The 7,133-nt window shown below is 39.8% G+C and overlaps 1 non-coding gene across 1 annotated transcript; it reads left to right on the top strand.

The window, feature by feature from the left end:
• The first annotated feature begins 5,913 nt into the window (after positions 1-5,913).
• LOC142442018 (U6 spliceosomal RNA) lies at positions 5,914-6,021 on the top strand. Its single transcript, XR_012783283.1, has one exon. It is a non-coding gene; the product is annotated as a U6 spliceosomal RNA (small nuclear RNA).
• The last annotated feature ends 1,112 nt before the right edge of the window (positions 6,022-7,133 follow it).

The raw sequence follows: 7,133 nt of genomic DNA, 5'->3' as shown, positions 1-7,133 counted from the left end.
AATCCAGGGCGGATGATCCCTTCAGGACCAGTGGTGTGAGTAGCGATACTGGGAGGGTAGAGAGAGAGTGGGTTGGAAAAGGGGAACTGATTACAAGGATCTACATGCGACCTCCTCCCTGGGGGATGGACAACAGAAAAGTGGGTGAAGGGAGACGTCGGATAGGACAAGATATGACAAATAAAAATTTATAAATTATTAAGTGTTCATGAGAGAAGGGGTAGTGGGGAGGGAGGGGGAAAATGAGGACCTGATGCCAGGGGCTTAAGTGGAGAACAAATGTTTTGGGAATGATGAGGGCAATGAATGTACAAATGTCCTTTACACAATTGATGTATGTATGGACTGTGATAAGAGTTGTATGAGCCCCTAATAAAATGATTAAAAAAGAAAAGAATATTTGGAAGCAGTAGTAGTAATTGTACAATACTACTTGCTGTGGCTGAATATCAACTGATAGGACACAGGTTACTGGAGCGACGCTCTTGAATCCATGTATGCAGGTGACTCTCATTTCTCTACAACAGCTACTTATTTGCCTCTCGGTTTGCGGTCCTACAGTAGCTTGTGCGTTGGATGATGCTGGAAACTATGTCCCTGATATTTCAAGTACCAGCAGTGTCACCCAAAGTGAACAGAGCACAGCAGAGCTGTTAGACTAAGGACAGACTACGGAGAAGAAATAAGCTATCCATTTCTGAGGAATTAGCCACTGAAAACCTTACAAAAAAAAAGAATAGTGGAATATTGTCAGATACCAAAAACCTCATGAAGAGCAGCTGAGGACAGTCAGAGAGAGTGCCAGAAGTTGAGCCTCTCAGGTCAGAAGACTGAGGACGAGCTGCATGACACGGATGGAGTAAAGCCTTCACCACCTTCATTTGTAAAAGAAACACAACCCAACATGAGAAGAAACAGCTGCCAACATCTACTAGTCAGTGGAACTTGGATTGTACGAAGTGTGCATTTAGGAAAATTGACCATTGTCAGAAAAGAAATGGAACGCACCACGGTCAAGATCCTCGCATTAGTGAGCTGAAATGGACTGATGTTGGCCACCAAACAAGCACATGGTTTCCTATGGGGAAATTCTACTCTGCTTTGTGAAATTGCTCTGGGTTGTAGTAGATGCTATGGCGATGGGTTTAGTTTTGACGTTTGGTTCATAGAAAGAATAAACCTATTGTGGAATAGCCGGGTGAAAATTCGATTAACATGATCCAGTTGTCTCTGCTTTAGCCCAATTCTGGCTCTAGTAGGCCACCTCCACTTATCACCATCCATGTTTTAGAAATGGAAAAGAGATTTTTATTCATCTAGAAATTGACAGTTACCACATACACATATATTATTGGAAAGAAAATTAAAAATATAAAATCCCCCCCCCCCATTATAAAGGAGCCCTGGTGGCCTAGAAGGCAACTGGTTAGGTTGCTAACTTCCAGGTCAGCAGTTCGAACACACCAGACATTCCCAGGGAGAAAGATGAGACTTACAGCTTCGGAACCCACAAGGACAGTTCTCCTCTGCCCTACAGGCTCACTATGAGTTCTAATCAACTCAGGGGCAGTGAATTTGTTTTGTTTTTTGGTATTAGAGTATATGTTCCTCACAAAAACAGGCTGATCAAATGCATTTAACTTTGATGTCCTCACAAAGCCTAAATATTAGTGATTGGTCAATAAATGTGTCATAAAAGAACAATGGTCTTTATAGATTTTCCATATTTATGATTTTATAATTGACTAACAATAATTTGCCAATAATAGCAAAGAGAAGTTTTGAGGTCTGTTATTCTTTAACAGTAAGGTACTAGTCCTCCAAATTTGCATATAATGTGATTTTATTTTGTTCTATTGAAAACATAGTTGGTTTCAAACACAAGGTATTGGCTTATTCTGTAAGCACATGCTGGTTTAAATCTCTTTTACCATACATCTTACCCTGATTGTTGTGTTTACAGCCCCTATCACTTGATCCCTGTTCCTTCTCAATCTAGGTAAAGTCTCTAGTTTATCCATTTCAGACAGGTGAACTAGGACAGGTAACAACTTCACAGGCATTAGGCTCTGAGACCAGAGGAATGGATTCACGCCAAAAAGCAGCCTTGTTCTGAATCACTACGGAGCCCTGGTGGCCCTGGGAGTTAGGCATTGGGCAGCTGAGCAAATTGAATCATGCTGCAGACAGATGAGACTGCCTGCTTCGGTAAAGGCTTATAGTCTCTAAAACCTCTGTATAGAGACAGCATCGACTCCACGGTAGTTGGCTTAGCTCAAGGTTTTCTGAATAACTAATTGGAGTAGGAAAAAGAAGCATTTCTAGAAAAAGGAACATTTCTGAGAGGACTTAAATCCAAGTGTTCATCATTTCCCATCATCACTGAAAAATAAATAAAAATGAAAAAGCTCGATCGTGAAAAGGCAGTACCTTTTAGTTATTGTACCTTCACTTTACTGGAAATGTCTTGTTTTCGTGAATGGCTTTTAATACAGAAATTAAAACACTTTCTTTTCTTGTTTATATTTTTGGGCAGCAAACTCCCTGGTTCATTGACAATCCAAAGCAGCTGCTTTTCCCTACACTCATCCATTCTAATAATCCTAGCTTTTTGACAGCAGGATCAGGGTGAGATAAATCAACTTCCATGCTTTTCTTAAAAATAAAAAGCCCCATAAACCTGGCTCATCATTTCCAGCTGGCAGGTATATAAATAACTGATGCACTTTACCTTGCATCAAGCCAAACAAAGCCAAAGAGATGTTGTCTGAAGGTGATTAGAATGTGTGTGTTTATGGGAACAAGATGTGGCCACCCTCTGGCGCAGGGACCATCTGATTTGGTTTGTTTATAAATAGGATTCCAAAATGAATAAACCTAATTCCTGTTAGTCCCCCTCTCTCCTCTCTTGTTTTTCCCTGCTGAAGTTAGGACCCGATGTCTTGCATAGTTTGGAAGGAGACGATGTTATTTGTCAATTATCAAAATCTAAACAGTTGTACCTCTGCAATGTCCAATTTTAATATTAAGTAAATAAAGGCAAACAGTAATCATATTATGCAAACATGTGGACCTGGAACTTAAATTCAATGAATTTTACTGCAAATTCAATCTTGCACAGTTTCAAGTTTTCTTAATCTTCCTTAGAGTTTCCCAGATTTGTTAAATTAGTATGAACAGTATGTGCTATAAAAATAGTTCTTAATTCTTAATACATAGTGTTCAGCCTGTTCAGAATTAAAGACTTTTTCTCTCTTCAAAACTCAAAATAATTTACTTAGTGATCAAGAATAACTGATATGAAGAACCTTTGCCTTGGAAGCCAGCGAACAATTAAAATTATTAGTCTTTGCAGATCGGGTGTATATGTTCAAGAAAACATGTATGTCTCTATAAATCCACCTATGTGACACATCACTAACCCATGGTGACTATGTTTTAAGACATAGTAACCCTGTCAGGTCAGCTATTCAAACCCACCAGCTGCTCCAAAGGAGAAAATGAGGCGCCCCCAAAGATTCACAGCCTCAAAGACTTTATATAGGGTCTCTATGTATTGGGATGAACTCAATTGCAGTGGGTTTTATTTCATTCGTTAGTCATCCATTTTAATGTGCTTGAACTTTGGATCAAATTCTGGATCATTTCAGTGTTTCATAGAATCAACACATTCATTTTTATACCTAATGTTGCCAATCGAGTCATCAGCTGACAATGTGGATTATGAATCTACTGTGTGCCAATTTTTAATCTATTTTCCTCAAAAAGCACGTGTCACTTGCTTTTGGAACTTGATGGGGTGAAAACGAGGATGTCTGCATTGCATTACCTGGTGGGACAACTGGAATTAAAGCTCATTCAATTCAATTGAAAGACTAATGTGAATATTAAGGTTCTGCTTCTTAGTTGAAGGTTGTGTAACTACAGAAACAAATTGGACAAACTCCTATGCTAATAAGAAAGTATTCTCTAAATACATCCAGTCTTTTCCCCCAGATAAGATTATTTTGATTTTTCAAGGGTAGAGTAGAACAGTTGTCTAAGAACTAATGAGTCATTATTAATTTTCTATTTATTCCCTAGAACACTCCCTGTAGCAGCTGGCCTACCATTTCTTTAATTTCCTTAAGGTCTAATTCTGTTATGATGGCTCACTCTCAGCAGTTGAATAAAGCAAAGCCTTCTCTTTTAGCTTAGACAAAATTGCTAGATTGTAAATTGTTAGATCATGTGCATCCATATTGAGACATAATAGAAAGAAAAGTCCATCAATCAGAGATGCTACTATTCAATCCAGATGTATTAGCTGGTTGAGTCTCTAAGATCGTTGCTCTTGGGGTGAGAGGGGGTGATGAGTGCACTTTGTGCAAAGTACAGATACGAAAGTCTTTTGATTTTATACATGATGGGCTAACAGAGGATACATGTATCTTTGACCTTGAAGAGCTAGAGAAAATGGTACAGTTTTTAAACCTTGAGCAAGGGGTAGCACATATCCATGACGTACAGGAGAAGGAGAGCAAAGACAGTGGGCCACCTGAGTGTTCTAGGTCCCAACGTGAAGAACATGTCTAGCCTGCTGAACAGGAAGTAAAAACCCAGTCAGAGCCTGCTGAACAGGAAGTAAAAACCCAGTCAGAGCCTGGTGGTTTTCCTGAGTTCAGAGAAGTGACTAGAATTTTCAGGAAAACAGAGTTTCACTGAGAAAAAGAAAGAGAAAGCGCATTAACCTGTGAAAAATAACTCTCCATCTTTGATGGAGCACTGACTGGGGCATGCACATGAGGGAATATGAAGACTAGGGGACCCATCAGAGAAAAGTAATTGGAATGAGTCTCACAGATGATATAAATCTTATATAAATGGGATTAGTTTGTGTTTCCAAATCCAGATTTTAAAAAACTTTCTTATGCAAGTGACATGGAGTATTGTCCTCAAAAGAGCATTCAATAAACCAGAAAGACTTTGACTTTTGAATTGATTCCACCTCATAAAGACCCACTACTCCCTAGGGTTTCTGAAGCTTTAAGTCGTTACAAAGGCAGACTGCCTCATCTTTCTGCCATGACATAGCTGCTGGGTTTGAACTGCCATCTTTTAGCTAGCATTCAATGCTTACAACACTGGGTTCCCAAGGCTCCCATATGCTTCAAATGTGTGGGGGAAATAACCCCTAAATTAAAGACTGCTAGGACTCATCCCCCCAAAACTTAAAACTAAGCATCAAACTTATTCTATTTAGTTACATCACAGAACAAAAAGAGAGAGGATAGAGAAAATACAGTTATTATAAATGCAAAATCATTATGACTCATATTTAATTTAAATTACTAGACATAAAAAGAAGTAAAACAATACAAACCTAGAGGAAAACTCACCATAAAGGGATTCACATATGACATAGATGATACAATTAGCAAACAATGACATTAAAAGAATTATAATAACTATCTCTATTCTCAGGAGCGTGCAGGAGGATATGAGTATCTCCTATTTTGAGAAGAAATGGAAAATGTCCTTAAAAGGCCCAGAACAAACTTCTAGAAAGGGAAAAGATGTGATCTGAGGTGAAAAACGCACAGGTTGAGACTACAACAGGTTAGTTTTCAGACAAATGATGACTACATCTGAGCAGTGATGGTACAATCAAACACAAATTTATAAAGTATTAACAGTGCACCACTGGGCGGTGGGATGCTGCCACGGAGTCTCAGTGGGATAGGAAAACTGCTCAAAAGGTGGAATATTAATTTTTAAATATTTATAATTTTCCAAATTGATATGAACTATACATCACAGACCCATTAAATGCAACACATCTAAACGAAGAAAACATGGGTGGGGGGCATGTAGGCCCATAATGAGCAATTACTGGAAAAGTATGAGAAAAAGAAAATCTTAACATCATATCAAGTGCTGGCTTCTAAAAGCACATGTATATTGACATTGTAACAATACAGAGATTAGCCTGACCCCCTGTGCAAGGAAGACGCATACATTCATGTAGGGTTCCATATTTTAAAAGGAAAAATGCACAATAAGTAACAAAGGCACATTACAGAAGGCCAAAAAGAAGAATAACAAAATTTTACTTGCATGTGTTGTTAATAATATTGTTTAATGGTGTCCACATTCTGCTGGCTTTCCACGTTCCTTTGGAATAGGCACCAGTATGGATCTCTTCCCGTTGGTTAGCCAGGTAGCTATGCTCCAAATTTCATGGGACTGCCTCCAGTGTGACATCAGGTGGTTGAAACATTTCAAATGGCATTTTGTCAATTCCTGGAGTCTTTTTTCACCAATGCCTTAAGGGCAAGTTTGATTTACTTTTTGAACCTCAGGGACTTATCTTCTGGCATTTTACTCGACAACATTCCACATTCAAAAGGTTTTCAGTCACTAAGTTTTCTTAAGTGGCTCATCTCTTCCTTCCTCTTAGTCTGCCTTTGAAGTGTGACCTATGCTAAAACGTATTCAACAGGAGTGACTTGCTGCTTTTGAAAGACCGGTGGGACAGCATCCGTTAAACTGGTAACATGCACCACCAACGTTTGACAGACCAGCCAAGGAGCAGTGCTTAGCAAGGCCAAGACCTCCACGGAGGCTCTGAGTCTCAATTTTCTCCCTCGTTTCCTCCAGGGATTGTGCTCACTTACAGCCATAATTACTGCTTTTCTATTATTCTGCATGGGCAGTGGATTTTTTAATGGCTCTTCTAACCAAAGTCTTCAACTCTCACCAAATGACCTTTCCCTGCATGGGTCTCGTAAGGTTGCGGACAATCCGGATAGAAATCACCTGTAAGTAATTATGACTAGGATTCTTTGGCGTTGGATCCTGCTCTGTGTAAAATGAGCCCTCTAAGAAGCAGGAGGAGGGATCTCATTACCAGGAAGAGCCAGACATGAAGCACACCCTCTGGACCCAAGATCCCCGTGCAGTGAACAGCCCGGAACCAGATGACAGCTACAGTATCAGAAGAGCCGCAGCAGAACAAGGCCGCAGAGCAGGGAACACAGACGTCCTCCCCGTGGACCAAGCAAAGCTGGGTGATTTTCAAAGGAGCGTGGCTTGTGAAGTAGAGTGCACATTCTGGGCTCTTCACTGGGAAAGTTGGACTTGCGGACCTACGA

This window comes from Tenrec ecaudatus, chromosome 2, assembly GCF_050624435.1.
Source record: "Tenrec ecaudatus isolate mTenEca1 chromosome 2, mTenEca1.hap1, whole genome shotgun sequence".
NCBI lineage: Eukaryota > Metazoa > Chordata > Mammalia > Afrosoricida > Tenrecidae > Tenrec > Tenrec ecaudatus.
Note: the sequence above shows the minus strand (reverse complement) of the source record. Positions and strands in the feature narration are given on the sequence as shown.